This window comes from Erythrolamprus reginae, chromosome 6, assembly GCF_031021105.1.
Source record: "Erythrolamprus reginae isolate rEryReg1 chromosome 6, rEryReg1.hap1, whole genome shotgun sequence".
Taxonomy (NCBI): Eukaryota; Metazoa; Chordata; class Lepidosauria; order Squamata; family Dipsadidae; genus Erythrolamprus; species Erythrolamprus reginae.
Genome location: NC_091955.1, coordinates 40873290 through 40892674, shown reverse-complemented (window position 1 = coordinate 40892674; position 19385 = coordinate 40873290).

Sequence of the window (19385 nt, the reverse complement as noted above, 5' to 3'; positions counted from 1 at the left end):
CAGCGCAGCAACCTATGACTTGAGCACGGCCATGGGGAAATGGCAGCAGGTGGTGCTAAAACTCATCTGCTTGGGCGACAGACCACACACCACCCAGGAGCTGTGGACCGGCATCCAGGGGCAGACAGACGAGGAGTTGCTGCCACTACACCTGAAGCCTGGGAAGGTGGTGTGCGACAACGGGCGGAACCTTGTGGCAACCTTGGGCTGAGCGGAGGTGATGCACATTCCTTGCCTGGTGCATGTGCTCATCTTGGTGGTGCAGAATTTCCCGGCCCATTATCCAGACATGTCGGTGCTGCTGAATAAAGTGCATGTGGTGTGTGCACACTTTTGCCATTCCCACCCTGCTGCTGCCCACCTATCTTCCCTGCAGAGGAACTTTGGCCTTCCCATCCACCGCCTCATCTGTGATTTGCCAACCAGGTGGAATTCCACGCTGCATATGCTTGAAAGGGTGTGTGAGTAGCAGCAGGCAATAGTGGCAATAGTGGAGTTCCAGCTTCAAAACGACTGGGTGAGTAGAAGTGCAGACCAAAAGCACTTTACCACCAATTACTGGGCCTCCATGAGGGACATTTGTGTCGTCCTGCAGTACTTCCAGTATGCCACTGATATGGTCAACGCTGATAATGCCATTGTCAGCGCTACCATCCCCATCCTTTGCCTACTGGAAAAAACCCTTCAGGCCATGACGGAGGATGTGGCACAGGAGGAGGAAGAGGAAGGCCCATTTTCCCAGCCAGCAGGGGGCGCATCCGTGGCTTGCAGGGTGGCTGGCTGGGCTGACAGCAGCCAGGTACTCCACTGTCCAGCCAGCATAGAGTTTTGGGGGAGGAGGAGGACTTGCAGCAGGGAGGCCCCCAGTGCAGCTCACAGGCATCAATGGTGCATGGCTGGAGGGAGGAGCAGGAGGAAGAGGAGGAGGAGAGACCTGTTCCTGACAACCTCTCCTTGACTCAGGGCAGCCTGGCTTACATGAGCCACTACATGCTCCAATGCCTGCGCAATAATCCCAGGGTAGCCCACATCGTCACCTCTGCCAGTAACTAGGTGGCCACTCTGCTGGATCCCCATTATAAGGACAACATCACCTCCTTGATCCCAGCACTCGAGCGGGAGTGCAAAATGAGAGAGTACAAGTGTGCGCTCGTGGACGCACTAGTGGCAGAGTTCCCTCCTCTTATGTCGCAATATCCTGCCAATCTCTCTACTTCCTTCTTCCCTTCTCCTCCATGAATCTCCATGATGTAAGATGTATATGTTATGTTGTCCCTCGAGACAATCTTTTATTTGTTTATTTCTGTTTTCTTAAATAAATATCTTGTTTGAAAAGAAATGACTAAGGCTTTTATCCATTGACCTCCGTGGGGTTAAGGTCCTAACAGACTTTAATTTTCCACAAACTGCGACATGGTAGCAGAGGGTGGTTCAATTATTTAAGCCTAAAAATAATAATCTCTAAAGGCTTGATATGCCTGGAAAGAAGAAAAAATTCTATCTCTCAGATTCATTAATTTTTACGATGTCTGACAAAGAAATAAATTCTGCACTTTCAAAGCTAACAAAAGCACAGGAAATACATAACGCTGAAATGCAGACAGAATCTGCTATTCGGAGAGCAATCCCAATGGAAGCAGCCTTGCCTTCTACAGAGGGAGAAAACCAAGCCAGACGGCAAGAAACAGTGAATAAAACTTCCCCTCTTTTAAGCCTTAATGTAGAAGAGTTGATTAATATGCCAGAGGCTATTAAAGTGTCAGGAAGAATTCCTCTTGAGCTAATTTATGCTTCGAGCCAGTTAGAAGACACTTCCCTGTTTTCTTCAGAGCCTCGTAGCGAGGCAATTTCTAAGTGCGACATAGAAAAAGATGGCCACGCCATTTTAGGCATGAAACCAAAAGTCAGACATTCCAGTAAACAGGAATCTTTAAAAGGCTCTAAGATGCTTTTAAGAAGTAATCAATCCTCTCCATCACCAAGCAGTGTGAATTCCGTTGATGATATACAAACTGTAAATACTCTTGTTGCTAATCTAGAAGAAAGTTTAAAAGACAGTCAAAAGGGATCAAATGCCTGTAATGCAAGTGAAAAAGATTTAATAAATTTTTGCTGTGCTGATATTACTGAGAAGATGAAAAGGCTTAACAGCTAGGAATTTACAAATATGTTATTATGAAAAAGAATTTAAAACAGAAAAGATTATACTTTCTTGTCATGAATCGGGACAAATGCCCCAAAGTAATGTTGCAGCGCCATCTAGTGGTCAAATTAAGCAAATTCAGCCTGCTGATCCTGAATCTGCAAAAATGCTCAAAAGTAATGTTGCAGCACCATCTAATGACCAATTTAAGCAATTGCCACCGCCAGATTCTAAGTACGATGCTTATTATGAGGAATATGTTACTGAATGTCAAGAAGATTGTATTTCAGATGTTTCAATTGGGCAAAGGGCCTCTGCAGAACATTTCTACACTGCAGACAAATCAAGGTTTCTAATTCAACCAACACCTTTGCAGCAAATACCGCAAAGAAGCCAAAATACGCAGATGCAGCAGGAGGACCAAATGCGGGTTCCAGCTCCTGACATACAACAGCCAGTAGCAGTGCAAGCTGCAGTCCAAAGGCAAGTTCCTGTTTCATCACCATTGAAAGGTGAGTCAAAATTAAAGAATACTGGACAAAATTATAAGGCTTGGTTACATGAAATTAAAATAAGACTATGCAGTGAAGGCGTTCTTCAAATGGCTTTCAATCCACCAAATAAACCATGGAGTGAAGAGCAAAGGGCCTCAGACACAAGAGCAAGCACAATAATGTTAATGTCAATGGAAACAGATTTATCAGTTAGATTTTCAGATGATATCAGTGCTAATGACTTGATCACATGTTTAGATGAACTTTATAGACCAATTTCAGCTGAAGGAACATGCTTATTATTTTCTGAATTTTTCACTACTAAATTAAAACCTGGAGAAAGAATTGCTGCACATTTGTCTAAACTTTTAGCAATGCAAAAAGAATTAACTGAAAGAGGTTACAATATTGATGATATTCAAATGAACAGTGTTATTATTAGCTCTTTAAATGATGATTGGAAAGATGCCATTTCAAAGTATAACAACATACCTTAAGCTCAACGCACCACATCGAGGTTGTGCAAACTTTTAACAGAAGAAGACGTTATTATGCAAGGAAGACTTAAATCCAAAGCAACTGCTCCCAGAATCCCAATGAGGCACAGTTACCAACCAAGGGCCTATGTTCCTAGCTTGCCTAGACATTATCCGGTGTGTGACCAGCCTAGAGGAACAGATATTCAACGTTCTCAATATCCTGATTTTCAACGTTCTCAATATCCTGACCAGCCGAGAGGAACAGATCCCAGAGGCGGCAGACGTAGAGGCTTCAGCAACTACAGGCCAGCTCGACGAGGTTCCAGAGGAGATCCACGTCCTTACATTGGTTCTTTGGTCCTGAACAACGTTCCGCATTCAGATCCTGAGTACAGCATTCGACGTTTATGGACTTTAGACAGTGGAGCGGCTTTTCACATTACTTATCAAAGATAACTTTTCAAAGAATTACATAAGACTGACGTAAAAGAATTATATTCAGTGTTAAATCACCTATGCAAAGTTGGAGAAGGAACTGTTTACATAAAAGAATTGGACCAGATGATTCCACATGTTCTATACATTCCAAAGGCTACAAGCAACTTACTCAGTCTGTATCATCTAAACAAAGAACTAGTTCTTTGTTTAGTTATGCTTTCACAAAATGAAATTCACATTATCAAGAATGGAACAATTATTGCTCAAGCTATTCCAATTGGGGGTGTTTACTACTTAAAGCCAAATCCCCAGGTGCAAGTTGAAGTTAGTATAGAAGTTCCAAAGAATGAAAGCACAGGCCCAGAGAGAAAACCTGTTGCTACTCCAAAAACAAAGGCTCCAAATGAAAATTCAATGAAATTCAAAAGGTTAATCAAAACAAACCTGAGGTTCCACATAATGTAGCAAATGTTAAACCTGTACTAACAAACAACCTTTTTCATTCTAGGTGTGTTCACCATTGGCACCGTCGTTTGGGCCATGCCTCCTATGGAGTTTTATCCAAGATGCCAGATTTTGGAGGGGGAAAGACTTTGCATTAACAAAAGTAGGAGAACAGTGTGCTTGCAGGCACTGAAAGGGTGTCTTGAAGAAAGAAAAGGGAGGGGCGGCTTGGAGGGGGAAAGACTTTGCAGAGAACAGCCACAGGCACTGAAAGAGTGTCTTTTGAAGAAAGAAAAGGGAGGGGCATCCCCCTTGCCTTTCTTCCTTCCCACTCACCCTTTAGCCTAGCCTTGCTTCTTCCACCCACCCCCTTTAGCTACTCCTCCCTGCCCTCTGTTCGCCTCCCTTCTAAAGTTTGGGATTTTCCTGAAGGATTTGCACGCATTATTTGCTTTTACATTGATTCCTATGGGAAAAATTGTTTCGTCTTACGAACTTTTCACCTTACGAACCTCCTCCTGGAACCAATTAAGTTTGTATCATGAGGTACCACTGTAATTGCAAAAATTATTTAAATTGTTCTGTCTGTAACAAATCAAAATCCAAAGCACCACCTATTGCTAAACATGCCACACGCTTGTCTACCCACATTTTTGATTTGGTCCATACCGACATTGTCAGTCCATTTCAGCCTACTAAAGGTAATTGTAAGTATTTTTTAACTATTATTGATAATTATTCTAGGTATGGTTTTGTGTACCTAATGAAACAAAAATCAGAGACCTTTCAGATCTTTAAAGACTTTGCAGCACACGTCTACAATCAACATGGTGTCCGCATCAGAAGAATACAAAGTGATCGTGGTGGAGAATTCATGACCCGGCAGTTCCAAGGTTGGATGAGACGAAATGGAATCCATCACCAAACTTCAGCTCCCGCTCACAACAGAGTTGTAAAAAGACGACAAGGTGTTTTACAGACTATGTTTCATTGTCTTTTAGAAGATGCTAATCTGAACAATTTCTATTGGGGTGAAGCACTAAGGTATGCCAATTACATTGTTAATCGTATTTGGAGCAGTGTTATAAATCAAACTCCTTTTTACATGATGCACGGATACAAGCCTGATATCCGAAACCTCCACATTTTTGGCTCGTATGCCATGGTCAACATTCCAGTGGTCCAGAGAAAGAAAGGAGGTCCAGTAGCAGAAAGACTGAGATTTATAAGTTTTGATCAAAGTTATAAGTACTATAAGTTTGCTGATTCTAATCATAAAGTTGTTGTTTCTAATTCAGCTAAATTTGAAGATGATACAGATTGGTCCAGAATCCATAGTAATGACACTTCAGTTTACTTTCCCAGAGATGATGTTGAAGGTATAGCGCAACCTGATTCTCAGGCAGTTGTTCCAGATGTTGTTTCTTCAAAAGATGATGTACAGTCTTCACAAGTCACGGATGATGTTCCTAGCAATGGAGTTGAAGATGAAGATGACCAAGATGAAGGTTGGACTACAGTTCTAAGACGTTCCAAGAGAACCACACAAGGAGTTCCGCCAAAGAGATATCAACAGCAAGTATCACAAAAATCTTTTCCTTTTCTTTGCAACAATGTTACAATTCCTCCTGAAAATTTTTCTCAAATAAGACATTTACCTGAGTCTGAGCAAGAAAAATGGTATGAGGCAATGGAAATTGAACTGGACTGTTTAAAGAAACTTAAGGCGTGTACACATGTTGAGCCTCCAACAAACAAGAAGATTATTTGTACACGATGGGTCTACAGAATTAAACAAAAACCAAATGGTGAGAAAATATACAAAGCAAGATTAGTAGCACAAGGTTACTCCCAAGTTTATTTTGAAGATTACACAGATACATTTTCACCTACAGTTAAAAATGAAAGTGTTAACATTGCTTTAACCACAGCTATTGCTTTGAATTTAGAAGTATTCCAATTTGATGTTGAGACTGCTTATCTGAACGCTGATTTAAATGAAGAGATCTACATCAAAGGTGCACCCGGTTTCCAGGATCGAGAAGGAGATGTCTGGTTCCTGCAGAAAAGTCTTTATGGTTTGAAGCAATATGCTCTAATGTGGCATAGATGTCTCATTGACAAACTAAATTCAATGGGCTTTATTAAGTCCGATTCTGATGAATGCATGTTTACAAAAAGGCAAGGTAATATTTATGAAATCATACTAGTGTACATTGGTCCAAACAAACGCATGAGTGAAGTTTTTGCAAAAGGTTTAGAGAGACATTTTACATTGAAAAGCTTAGGACACATTCATGATTACCTAGGTGTTCGGATTGAAAAAACTCAGAAGGGGTTTAGCCTCTCACAAGAAAACAAAATTGATCAACTTTTGCAAAATTGCAACATGATTGACGCACACCCATATCGCTCTCCAATGCAAACAGATTTTTACAACTTGACACAACAGAGTAGTCCTGAATTTGAAGATCAAACACTTTATCGTTCAGTCATTTGGTCACTGTTATACATTAGCAGTTGGACAAGACCCGACATTTCATTTAGTGTTAATCTTTTGTCACGGTACGTTGGCAAAGTAACTAAATTTTATTGGACATGCATAAAGAGATTGCTGAAATACATGAAGCACACAAAAGACATGAAATTGTTCTTAGAACCAACAAGTTTCCTGAGTTAGTTTGCTACGCAGACTCTGATTGGGCAGGTGACAAAGAAACACGAAAAAGTACTTCAGGTTACATAATGTTTTTAAATGGTTGTCCAATTTATTGGAAAGTTAGAAAGCAGAATTTTATTTCTTGTTCTTCTACTTAGTCAGAATATGCCTGTGTTTCTCACTGTTGCAATGCTTTAACCTGTGTTTCTGCTCTTGTTGATAGTATTTGGAGTGATCCTATGAAACCAATTGTAATTATGGAGGACAATCTTTCCGTTACCTTTATATCTGAAACTGAATATGTGGGAGCGCGTTCATGGCACATCGACATAAGATATAAGAATGCCAGAGAATATGTGAAACAAGGATTCGTGAAATTACATTATGTGCAACTGAACAAATTGCTGACGTGCTGAACAAAACACTGCCAGCTGACAAACACGAATACCTCTGCAAAAGAATGTGCCTTATGTGAACAATGTCACTGAAGACTGTCAAAGAAGGGGTGTCACGCTGTATATTGACAGCCCCTCAGAGACATTCAGTAATGAAACAGTTAACTAATGTGTGCCTTATTAGATCCTCCTCTTATGTCGCAATATCCTGCCAATCTCTCTTCACTTCCTTCTTCTTCTTCTTAATTTATATTTATTTATTTATTGGATTTGTATGCCATCCCTCTTCGGAGACTCGGGGTGGCTAACAGCAATAATAAAACAGCATATAATAATAATCCAATACTAAAAACAGTTAAAAATCAAGCATACATACAGACATACCATGCATAAAATTGTAAGGCCTAGGGGGAAAGAGTATCTCAATTCCCCCATGCCTGGTGGCAGAGGTGGGTTTTAAGCAGCTTACGAAAGGCAAGGAGGGTGGGGGCAATTCTAAACTCTGGGGAAAGTTGGTTCCAGAGGGCCGGGGCTGCCACAGAGAAGGCTCTTCCCCTGGGTCCCGCCAAGCGACATTGTTTAATTGACGGGATGTGGAGAACACCCACTCTGTGGATCTAACTGGTCTCTGGGATTCGTGCAGCAGAAGGCGGTCCCTGAGATAATCTGGTCCGGTGCCATGAAGGGCTTTATAGGTCATAACCAACACTTTGAATTGTGACCGGAAACTGATCGTCAACCAATGGAGACTGCGGAGTGTTGGTGTAACATGGGCATATTTGGGAAAGCCCATGATTGCTCTCGCAGCTGCATTCTGCACAATCTGAAGTTTCCGAACACTTTTCAAAGATAGCCCCATGTAGAGAGCATTACAGTAATGGAGCCTCGAGGTGATGAGGGCATGAGTGACTGGGAGCAGTGACTCCCGATCCAAAAAGGGTCGCAACTGGTGCACCAGGCGAACGTGGGCGAACGCCCCGCTCGCCACAGCTGAAAGATGTTTCTCTAATATGAGCTGTGGATCAAGGAGGATGCCCAAGTTGCCAACCCACTCTGAGGGGGTCAATGATTCTCCCCCCAGGGTAATGGATGGACAGATGGGATTATCCTTTGGAGGCATAACCCACAACCACTCCGTCTTGTCTGGGTTGAGTTTGAGTTTTTTTACACCCATCCAGGCCCCAACAGCCTCCAGGCACTGGCACATCACTTCCACTGCTTCTTTGACTGGACATGGGGTGGAGATGTATAACTGGGTATCATTGGCATATTGATGATACCTCACCCCATGCCCTTGGATGATCTCACCCAGCGATTTCATGTAGATATTAAATAGCAGGGGGGAGAGGACCGACCCCTGAGGCACCCCACAAGGGAGAGACCTAGAGGTCAACCTCTGACCCCCCACTAACACTGACTGTGACCGACCGGAGAGGTAGGAGGAGAATCACTGAAGAACAGTGCCTCCCACTCCCAGCCCCTCTAGCCGGCACAGAAGGATATCATGGTCGAGGGTACCGAAAGCCGCTGAGAGGTCAAGAAGCACCAGGACAGAGGACAAGCCCCTGTCCCGGGCCCGCCAGAGATCATCCATCAGCGCGACCAAAGCAGTTTCTGTGCTGTAGCCGGGCCTGAATCCAGACTGTTGAGGACCTAGATAATCGGCTTCTTCCAAGGACCGCTGGAGTTGAAGTGTCACCACCTTCTCAACAACCTTCCCCATAAAGGGAAGGTTGGAGACTGGACGGTAGTTATTGAGCACGGCTGGGTCCAGGGAAGGCTTCTTGAGGAGGGGGTGCACAAGTGCCTCCTTATAAGGAGCCGGAAGGGACCCCCTCCCCAAGGAGGCATTGACAATCTCCTGGACCCAGCTCCATATCACCTCTCGACTGGCCGAAACCAACCAAGAGGGACACGGATCCAGTAGACAGGTGGTGGAACTCACAGCTCCAATGGCCTTGTCCACTTCATCAGGTGTCACCAAGTCAAACTCCCCCCAGACAGATGGACAAAGATGTTTAGCCCCAGTCACCTCGACTGACTCATTGTCAGTCGACTCTGTTTTACAATTGGAGTCAAGGTCTGCTCTGATCCGAGTGATTTTATCAGTGGAAAATGTGTTAAAATCCTTGGCACTACTCTGCAAGGGCTCCCCAACTCCCCCCTGGTTAAAAAGGGAGCAGGTTACCCTAAACAGAGCAGCCGGGCAGGATTCTGCTGATGCAATCAAGGCAGCATGATACGTGCATCTTGCTGCCTTGAGCACCACTTTGTAAGTCTTAATATGAGCTCTTACAAGTGTTCGATTGGATTCGGACTTACTCTTCCTCCATCGCTTCTCTAGATGCCTCTTCTGGCATTTCAACTCCCGGAGCTCGTCGTTGAACGATGGAGCTCTATGGGGTCTAGTGCCACGGAGAGGTCGCAGCGGCGCAATTCGGTCAAGGGCCTCCGCTGCAGCCTTGTTCCAGGTCTCAGCCAGAGACTCTGCCGAACTGTGGATGAGTGTATCTGGAAGAACCTCAAGTGCCTTCTGAAAGCCTTCTGGATCCATCAGGTGCCTGCGGCGGAACAACTTAATCAGTTCCGCCTCCCTGCGGGGGAGGATTGGAGCCAGGAAGTCAAGCCGCAGTTAAAAAATGGTGTGACCATGACAAAGTCTGCATTGGTTGCCGATCAGTTTCCGGTCACAATTCAAAGTGTTGGTTATGACCTATAAATCCTTTCATGGCACCGGACCAGATTATCTCAGGGACCGCCTTCTGCTGCACGAATCCCAGAGACCAGTTAGGTCCCACAGAGTGGATCTTCTCCGGGTCCCGTCAACTAAACAACGTCGCTTGGTGGGACCCAGGGGAAGAGCCTTCTCTGTGGCGGCCCCAGCCCTCTGGAACCAACTCCCCCCGGAGATTAGAATTGCCCCCACCCACCTTGCCTTTCGTAAGCTACTTAAAATCCACCTCTGCCGTCAGGCATGGGGGAATTGAGATCCTCTTTCCCCCTAGGCCTTTACAATTCTATGCATGGTATGTATGTATGCATGTTTGGTTTTTATATTAATGGGTTTTTAATCATTTTTAGTATTAGATTACTATTGTACACTGTTTTATTGTTGCTGTTAGCCGCCCCGAGTCTCCGGAGAGAGGTGGCATACAAATCCAATAAATAAATAAATAAAATAAAATAAATAAAGGCAACACTTCTAAGCCCCTTAGTCTCAGACCATTACTCAGTTGCTCAGAGAGGAATACCATGTTGGGTGCATGCCACACCTCGTGAGTCGGACCTTGTACTACTTGAGTCAGGTCCATGGCTGCCATGGTGGCCATGAACTCATGTGCCAGTCTAAAGGATTCGCCGAGCGACAGCAGGTTGAGTTCCCCCAAGACAATAAGTGTGGGGAACCCCACCGCCAGCCCGGCTACCTCCTCGAGTAGCACAGGCAGGGTTTGTGCCACGCAGCTGGGAGGCAGGTACGTGAGAAACAAGCCCACCTAAAATAAAAGGTTTAACCGTAGGAAATGAAACCTATAAACTCCAGGCCTTTGCAGATGATCTAATGTTCATAATTGAAGAACCGACAACAACAGTTCCTATTTTACTACAAACCATTGAACAATACGGAAACGTAGCAGGTTTAAAGATAAATAAAAGCAAAACACATTTCTTGACCAAAAATATGAATAAAACACAAGAAACTAAATTAGAAAGTATTTCTGGAATAAAAACTGTAAAAAAAGTAAAATATTTAGGAATAAATTTAACAGCGAAAACAATAACATTAAAAAATGATAATTATATAAAATTACTAGCAGAAATTAAAAAAGATTTAGCAATGTGGAATAATTTGAAAATATCTTTTCTAGGAAGAATTGCAACAATTAAGATGAATATTTTACCCAAGGTTTTATTTCTTTTTCAGGTAATACCAATAAACCCAGGGGGAATCTTTTTAAAAACTTTAACAAACCTAGTTAAAAAATTTAGATGGCAAGGGAAAAAAGCAAGGATAAAATGAATTGCTTAGAAGATATTAAAGAAAGAGGAGGATTTGGCCTTCCAAATTGGAAACTATACTATCAAGCCGCTGCATTAACATGGCTTAGAGATTGGATAATCTTAGATAACAAAAGAACACTTAACCTAGAAGGACATGATTTAATGCTTGGATGGCATGCATTTTTATGGTATGATAAGGACAAAAACCATTCATATTTTAAAAGGCATACATTAAGGAAATACTTATTAGAAGTATGGAAAGACATAAAGAAAAATCATTTTTTAAGTATCCCAGAATGGCTAGCTCCTTTAGAAGCAATAACGCATCCAAAGTCTATAAAGGACAAGAAAATAACTCATAGATATAAAGAATTATTAAATGATCAGATGAAGCTTAAATCTAGAATTGAACTACAAGAAGAAGGGATAATAATAGACTGGTGGCACTACGCCCAGATCCGATCTAGACATCAGAAGGATAAAACTCTTTACATTTTTAATAAAAGTAAGAATCCTTTAACTACTTTAATTACCACTAATTCAACAAAAATGATAGGGAAAATATATAAACTACTCATCGCTCATAAAAATATAGAATTGACTTTAAAAGATACTATGATAAGATGGTGTAGAAATATTGGTAAGGAAATAGATATAGATACATGGGAGAAAGTGTGGATTAATAATTGGAAAATGACTAAATCAGTTTCATTAAAAGAAAATCAAATTAAAATGTTTTACAGATGGCATCTCCCACCAAATAGGATAGCAAAAATGTTTCCCAAAACATCCCCAATATGCTGGAAATGTAAGAAGGATATAGGAACTTATTATCATCAATGGTGGACATGTGGTAAAGCAAAAACATATTGGAAGATGATTGAAAAAATATTAAAAGAAATAATAAAGCAAGATATAGATAATACCCCAGAATTTTACTTACTAGGTGTTACAAATCAGACCTACAAGAAAGAAATTTTTTATTTAATTATACACATATTAACCGCGGCTAGAATAATATATGCGCAAAATTGGAAAGGGGAGGAAATCCCCAAGGAAGAAGAGGTTATAGCCAAAATTTAGTTGTTTTTTTTGTATTTGTTTTTACCTAGGTGATAACAATATTAATACTAGTTTAAAAGTGCTTTTTGACGACTATGATATAGTAGTGTATGTACAAGTATAAGTAACATACTAAGATATTTGATGTATAATAGTTGAAATTAGCTTAATTGTTTGGATTGAAGGTTTGACATTATTTTATTATAGTAATTAGGATTATATTAAAGGTATTTTTTGGTAATTATGTTATACTAACCCTATTTAACATCTACATTGAAATTAAGATTTGTAAAACTTTAACTGAAATTTATTAACTTTTTTTTTTCTACAATAGTTAACATATATTTAATTATGTATTCTTTTTCTACATTTGAATGTATACTTTCATAAGAAGCGGGGGAAATACACCCCCACTTTATGTTTATTGTTTGTGTGTATTTGTTTTTTTTTTTAATGAAAATTAATAAAAAAAATTAAAAAAAAGAAGAAGAGAGAAACAAGCCCACCTAAACCCCTAAGTCCAACTTTACCAGGAGGGACTTGCAACCCGCAATCTCTGGAGCAACGAGTCTACGCAGGGAAAGGCTCTCCCTGGCTATAATAGCCACTCCTCCCCCCTTCCCCTGGTGTCGATGTTGATGCCATATCTGAAACCCGGCTGGGCAAATTTCAGAGAGAGGAACTCCTCCCTCCGGGCCCAGCCAGGTTTCAGTTACACATGCCAGGACGGCCTCCTCATCCAGGATTAAATCCCAGATGAGGAGAGCTTTATTTACCACCGACCTGGCATTGAGTAGCAGCAACCTGAGCCCAGGGCCAGAATTACCCTTCTTCCCTTCTCCATGAATCTCCATGATGTAAAATATCTTTTATGGGAAGAATTGCCACAATAAAGATGAATATTTTACCTAAGCTACTATTCCTGTTCCAGGTGATACCAATAAATCCAGGAGGGAAATTTTTCAAAAATTTAACGACAATAGTTAGAAAGTTTTTATGGCAAAGGAAAAAAGCAAGAATAAAGATAGACATTCTAGAGGATATCAAGGAAAGAGGAGGGTTTGCCTTACCAAATTGGAAATTATATTATCAGGCAGCCACTCTAACATGGATTAGAGATTGGATAGTGTTGGAGGATAAAAGAATATTAACCTTGGAGGGTCATGATTTAATGCTCGGGTGGCATGCCTTTATATGGTATGATAAAGATAAAATACATACATATTTTAAAAGACATACAACAAGGAAATATTTATTAGAAGTTTGGAAAGATGTTTAAAAAAATCATTTTTTAACTATCCCAGACTGGGTTTCACCACTAGAAGCAATAACTCACCCTAAACCGATACAGGAAATGAAAATATTAAGGTATAAAGACTTATTAGACAATCAAATGAAATTAAAATCAAGGAATAAACTACAGAAAGAAGGGATTAAAATGGATTGGTGGCAATTTATTCAAATTTAGACTAAATTTCAGAAGGACAGTAAGGTTTATGTCTTCAATAAGAGTAAAAATTATTTAAGTAATTTATTAATTACAAACCAGACTAAACTAATTGGGAAAGCATATAAATATATGATCGGTCATAAAAATATAGACTTAACCTTAAAGGACAATATGATAAGTTGGTGTAGAAATATTGGCAGAGAAATTGATCTAGACACATGGGAAAGAGTCTGGACTTTTAACTGGAAAATGACAAAGTCAGTATCGCTAAAGGAAAATCAAATTAAGATGTTTTATAGGTGGCATCTTCCACCAAGTAGAATTGCAAAAATGTTCCCTAATATGTCCCCATTGTGCTGGAAGTGTAAAAAAGAAATAGGTTCATATTATCATCAATGGTGGAGCTGTAGCAAAGTCAAGACATATTGGAAAATGATAGAAGGAATAATAAAAGAAATAATAAAGCAAGAGATAGAAAAAACTCCGGAATTTTACTTACTAGGTATAAACAAACAGAAATATAAGAAAGATATTTTACATTTAGTTATTCATATAATGACAGCGGCCAGGATAGTATATGTGCAAAATTGGAAGGGGGAAGATATTCCCAAAGAGGAGGAGGTTATTAAGAAAATATTAGACTGCGCTGAAATGGATATGATGACAAGACGGTTAAATAACCAAGAAGAATCTGAATTTTATGTGATTTGGAATAAAGTGTATACATGGATAGACAAAAAGAATTAAAAATGCATATTAGTAGTATGGCTAGGATTTAATTTTTGTGTTTGTACTTTGCTTAGATACAAAGTTTATGTTTTGTTTTGTTTTTCATAATAAGGTAATATAAAATTTCTTCTTTTCACTTAAAGTAATAGGTTGAGTTAACATATTAATAATGCATTCTTTTTTCTGTAATGCAATTTGACTTCTTGAACAAGCGGGGTATCTGCAACCCCAATTTTATGTTAAATGTGTGTTTGTATGTTTGTCAATTTTAAGAAAATCAATAAAGTTTATTTTTAAAAAAAAGAATCTCCATGATGTAAGACATATATGTTATGTTGTCCCTATTTGTTTATTTCTGTTTTCTTAAATAAATATCTTATTTGAAAAGAAATGACTAAGGCTTTTATCCATCAACCTCCGCGGGGTAAGGTCCTAACAGACTTTAACTTTCCACAAACCGTGACACATACAACATATTGAATCTCCAAAGATCTCTGCAAGGGTCCTCTTCGTAGACTTAAGTTCAGCATTCAATACCATCAAACTGGACATTCTAATTAAACTAAATCAGCTAACAGTACCAGAACACACTTGTGAGTGGATCACAAGCTTCCTAACAGACAGAAAGCAGCAGGTGAAGTTAGGCAAAATTACATCAGATACCTGTACAATTAGCACAGACCCCCCCCACCCCAATGATATTTATTCTAACTACTCTCTCTGTACCAATGACTGCATCTCAAATGATCAATCTGTTAAACTACCGAGGTTTGCAGATGATACAACAGTGATTGCTCTCATTCGAGACAATGATGAAACTGCATACAGATAGGAGGTTGAACAACTAGCCTCGTGGTGCGACTGGAACAATCTGGAACTGAACATACTCAAAACCATAGAAATGGTGGTAGACACTAGGACAGTGATGGCGAACCTATGACACGCGTGGCAGCACTGACACGCGTAGCCATTTTCGGTGACACACGGCCGCCGGAGAAACAGGGAGCTTTAGGGAGTGCAATTGCAACCGCAATTATTATTATTATTTTTCCTCTCCCTTTAATTAAGAGATTGGGCGATTTTTGCGATGGCTGGGAGGGGCGAGGACACCGCCTCCCAGCTGGGAGCACAAGCATGCCTGTCCGCCCGGGGGAAGAATCGCCCCGGCCCGACGTCAGTTTCAGCTGGGGGGCGGGGCGCCGCCTCCCAGCTGATTGGCATGGCGCCAAGCATCGGAGCCCACCACAAATGGTGGTTGGCTCGCAGGGGCCGCTGGGAGCGAGGGGAGGGGTTGCAGGCCTCCTCCCTCCCCCCTGCCCAGGAAAGAGTTGTAAGAAAGCAGTGCATTTGAAAAGCGCGCTGCTTTCTCGGAAAGCCAGCTTTCCTGGCCGGCACAGGGCTTTCCCGCCGCTCCCTCCCCCTGAAAACACAACGGAGGTCCACAGCGAAGCCGAGTGGAGCAACGGGAGGCTCAGGCTGGTGGCGGCAGACCTCCGGGTTTTTTCCGGCGGGGGTGGGGCAGGAGGACCTTCCTGGCTTTCCGGGGCAGCTGGCTTGAGACTTGTGCCGGTCAGCAAAGCCAGCTGCACGCCGGAGATGTGGAGAGAAAGAAGGGAAAGAGAGGGAGGGAAAGAGAAGAGGACAGAAGGAGGGAGGGAAGGAAGGGAGAGAAAAGTGAATGAGAGGGAGATAGAAAGGGAGGAAGAGAGGAAGGAAGGTAGAGATAAATATAAAGAGGGAGAGGGAGGGGAATAGGGGAAGGAAGGAAAAGAGAAAAAAGTAGAAGGAAGAGAGAAGGAAAGAAGGGAAGGGAGAGAGAGAGAAAGAGAGAGAGAAGATAGGAAGGAAGAGAGAGTGAGAGAGAGCAAGAAAGAAAGAGGGAAAGAGTGAGAAAGGCAGGGAGAAACGGAGCGTGTGTGGGGTGTGTGCGCGCGTGTGTGTGCCGCTGATGGTCCGGGAGCTGCAGCGTGTGTGTGGAGAGATGAAGGGAAAGAGGAAGAAACGCAGTGTGTGTGGGGTGTGTGCACGCGTGTGTGTGCTGCCAGCGTGTGCGTGGAGAGATGAAGGAAAAGAGGGAGAAATGCGGCGTGTGTGGGGTGTGTGCGCATGTGTATCTGCCGCCGATGATCCGGGAGCTGCAGTGTGTGCGTGGAGAGATGAAGGGAAAGAGGGAGAAACGCAGCGTGTGTGGTGTGTGTGTGTGCGTGTGTACCGCTGATAGTCCGGCAGCTGCAGCGTGGGGGGGGGCACCAATGCTAAGGCAGTCCGTCCGTGGTGGGGCTGCAGGGCAGGCACAGCAGCCCAGGGAGAAAGAGGGAATTGAGATAAAGAGAGAGGGAGAGATGAAGGGAAAGAGGGAGAAAGGCAGGGACAGAAGGATAGAAAGAAAAGAGGGAGAGAAAGATAGAAAGAAAGAGGGAGAGAATGGGAGAAAGGGAAGAGGGAGGATGAGATAGACAGGAGGGAGAGGGGGAAGTAGGATAGAGAGCGGGAAAAGGAAGGGCTTGGAGAAAGGCAGGGGGAGAGAAAGATAGAAAGGAAAGGGAGGGAGAGATAGAAAGGGAAGAGGGAGGGAGAGATAGAAAGGAAAGAGGGAGGGAGGAAAGAGGGAGGGTGAGGGGTAGTAGGATAGGGAGAGGGAAAAGGAAGGGCTTGGAGAAAGGCAGGGGGGAGAGAAAGATAGAAAGGAAAGAGGGAGGGAGAGATAGAAAGGGAAGAGGGAGGGAGAGATAGAAAAAAGAGGGAGGGAGGAAAGAGGGAGGGTGAGGGGTAGTAGGATAGGGAGAGGGAAAAGGAAGGGCTTGGAGAAAGGCAGGGGGGAGAGAAAGATAGAAAGGAAAGAGGGAGGGAGAGATAGAAAGGAAAGAGGGAGGGAGGAAAGTGAGGGAGAGATAGAAAGGAGGGTGAGGGGTAGTAGGATAGGGAGAGGGAAAAGGAAGGGCTTGGAGAAAGGCAGGGGGAGAGAAAGATAGAAAGGAAAGAGCGAGGGAGAGATAGAAAGGAAAGAGGGAGGGAGGAAAGGGAGGGAGAGATAGAAAAAAAGAGGGAGGGAGAGATAGAAAGGAGGGTGAGGGGTAGTAGGATAGGGAGAGGGAAAAGGAAGGGCTTGGAGAAAGGCAGGGGGAGAGAAAGATAGAAAGGAAAGAGGGAGGGAGAGAGAAAGGAAAGAGGGAGGGAGGAAAGGGAGGGAGAGATAGAAAGGAAAGAGGGAGGGAGACAGAAAGGATAGAATTATGGATGCAAGAACTCGCTCATGTGTGATAGCGCACGCCCACACTTACTTTATTTATTTATTTATTTATTTATTTATTTATTTATTTATACTTATATGCCGCCCAGTCCCAAAGGGACTGTCGCTCAAACACTGTACTTTTCCGCCCACCCCGAAAAAAAATTAGAGGGAACACTGCCCTCGCCCCTCTGCTCCCTGCTCGCCTTCCAGAACGGTGTTACAGGAGACGGTGCTAAGGTAAACCCTTACCAGGTTATTAATTTGTAATTTTAAAAAATCATGCCGGGCTCGCAAAAAAGAGAGTCTGAAAAAAACCCCTGCGTGGACGTCGCGCCATTTGCTTCCTCCTTTGGCGGCTCATAACTAGATTTTTACAACCCCCCACCCCCCTTGATAAGCTTTTTCTTGAATCTGAACAGTTTGGGGGTTTGCCAAAGAGAGAAAAGTGAACGAGAGGGAGAGAGAAAGGGAGGAAGAGAGGAAGGAAGGAAGAGATAAATATAAAGGGAGAGAGGGAGAAAGAGAGGGAGGGGAAGAGGAGAAGGAAGGAAAAGAGAGAAAGAGAAAAAAGTGGAAGGAAGAGAGAAGGAAAGAAAGGAAGGGAGAGAGAAAGAGTGTGAGAGAGAAGATAGGAAGAGAGAGGGAGAGAAATGATAGAATAAAGGGGAGAAAAAAAAGAGAAATGAGAAAATGATTGAGGCAGAGAATGACAGGAAAGAGAGAGAAAGATAATTATGCATATTTGTTATTTAAAGTATAAATATCACAAAATTATGTTTTTTTCTCAAGGTGACACACCACCCGAGTTATGGTCAGTTTTTTGGTGAATTTTGACACACCAAGCTCAAAAGGTTGCCCATCACTGCACTAGGAGAAATCCTCCCATTCTACCATCTTTTACAATATTAGACAACACAGTATCAACAGTAGATACCTTCAAATTTCTATGTTCTATTATATCTCAAAACCTAAAATGGTCACTTAACATCAAAAACGTCATCAAAAACCCACAACAAAGTATGTTCTTTCTGCACCAATTCAAGAAGCTCAAACTGCTCAAGAAGTTGTTGATACAGTTCTACAGCGGAATCATTGAGTCTGTCATCTGCACTTCTATAACTGTCTGGTTCTGTTCTGCAGCCCAACAAGACAGACACAGACTTTAGAGGGTAATCAGAACTGCAGAAAAAACAATTACTGCCAACCTACCTTTGAGGATCTGCATACTCCACGAGTCAAAAAGAGGGCCATGAAAATATTTATTGACCCCTCGCATCCTGGATATAAATTGTTTCAACTCCTACCCTCAAAATGACTACAGAGCACTGCACACCAAGACAACTAGACAACTTGACACAAGAACAGTTTTTTCTTGAACACCCTCATCCGGTTAAACAAATCATTATCTCACCAATGTCAAACTATTCACTAAGACTGCATTACTATACTATTAGTCTTCTCATCATTCCTATCACCCATTTCCTCCCACATATGACTGTATGACTAGTTTGTTGCTTGTGTCCTTACGATTTGTATTAAAATTGATTGTTTCCTGATTGCTTATTTATACCCTATGATCAAAGGTGGGCTACTGCTCGGACTGGGGGGAATGCAGTGAGGTAGCAAAAAGGGAGCTCCACCCCAGAGCACCTAATTTCCTAGGGCTGAGAGGATTTGACCCAAGGTCATCCTGCTAGCTTTATGGCTAAGTTGAGACAAGAGTGAACCATCTCCCTATTTCTAGCCAGATGCCTTAACCTTTACAACAAGCTTGGTGTTTACAACTTGGACTGATTACAAATAGCTGAGCTAGAGTATTGCTTTCTGAGCAAAGTATAGTCATAATGTAGCAAGAAGAAAA